The sequence below is a fragment of the Marmota marmota genome, unplaced genomic scaffold (genome assembly GCF_001458135.2).
Source record: "Marmota marmota marmota unplaced genomic scaffold, marMar, whole genome shotgun sequence".
NCBI lineage: Eukaryota > Metazoa > Chordata > Mammalia > Rodentia > Sciuridae > Marmota > Marmota marmota.
In genome coordinates, this window is record NW_025999864.1 from 4330092 (window position 1) to 4331760 (window position 1669).

A 1669-nucleotide genomic window follows, 5' to 3' on the forward strand; every position below is an offset into this window, starting at 1 on the left:
CTATTCTGTTACTATGGGCCTGTTCATCTCAAAGTTTGATGGTGAATATAAAAGAAAACAACAAGGTCATACATATCAACTGTATGATACATTAATTTGAAAATATTCGTTATGACAAGTAATGAGAGAAACGAAATGCTCTATTTGTTTAAGTGATCTGAAAACTCATTTGGAGGAATAATGGGCTTTCTCTGGGAATCTGACTTAGAAAACTATAAAACAGTGTGCACAGTTTATTTAAAATGTGCCTTTGTATTTGCTTTTATTGGAAAGTTTCAACTTTTTGTAGATGAGCCCAAGCAATTATTTTGAAAGACAGAGTGTTCTTAGGTTACACTGAGCTAATAGGATATTCAACTTGATGTAGTTAGTGAAGTGGAAAACCTAGAACAGGAAAAGAGAAATTACTACAATTTAATATTTAGTGGGATAAAAGAATTCATCTTAATTTACCAATCTTCAACAGAAATGGTTTTCTTCTCTGGATTCCACACCATTAAAGGGAAGTTCTGTTAAGAATCGTCCCTCCATACACCCTAGAAAGTGCTGCTCAGATCTGCTCAGCATAGCCTGTCTCAGCTTCTGCTACTTGCTATTGATGTGGTTGGGCTACATTTGAAGGTAAGACTTTTGGGATGCCACTTGTCATCACATGGGTCTCCCTTCATTGAACCCCTTACAACACAGACATGACTATCCTCTGAGACTTGCAGGGGACTTTCTACAGTTTTTGCCATGACCATGCCTGCAAGCATCTTTGGCAGCAACACCAACATCAGAGGCCTCTCTTAGGTGGATGGAAACATGCTTTTCTGCTTTTGACAAAAAGGCAACTATTAAAACATATATCACCTGTCTTGAGGACTCAGTCCATTGTCCTCTTACTCTGAGAATCAAGAAAGCAAGATATGGAAGGCCATTAGCCTGTGATTATAAATGGAGGCCACTATAATTTTTTGAAACCATCTATCTACTTTTCCAACTAGGTAATAACATGCATGTGATTCAAAATCAAAATGGCATAAAAAATTAAGCAGTGAAAAAAAAAGTCTTCTTTTAACTCATTTCTCAATCAATTCCCTTTCCCAGAAAAAAACAGTTTGTTCATTCACAGTGAATATCTTTGTATGTATATTTCTTCTTTTTCCTTCTCTTTCTCCTTTTCTTCTTCCTCCTACTCATTTTCCTCCTCATCTTCTTCAACTTTTAATGATGCCTTAGTACTCTATTTTGTGGTGCCATCAAAATTTACTTAGTAGTCTCCTATTGATGAGGACTTAAACAGATCAAATTTTTTCAACAAAGATGCAAAAAAAAATTCATTGGTGAAAAACTAGTCTTTGCAACATAAGGGGTTGGAGCAATTATACATCTATAGGCAAAAACAAAACAAAGAGACATCAAAATTTAATATAAAGACTTTAATCAAAAATTAATTCAAAAGATATCACTTGTTTGACTCATTTCACTTAAATGTAAAACACAGCACTCCAAAAATTTTAGAAGAAAACTTAGGTGAAAATCTTCATGATGTGGAATTAGGCAAAGATTGACAGACTTAACACTAAAAGTATAATCCATGAAGAAAAAGATCATAAATTATACTTCATCAAAATTAAATACCACTTTTGCTCTGGGAAAACACCTAAACAAAAGAAAAAAATTACAG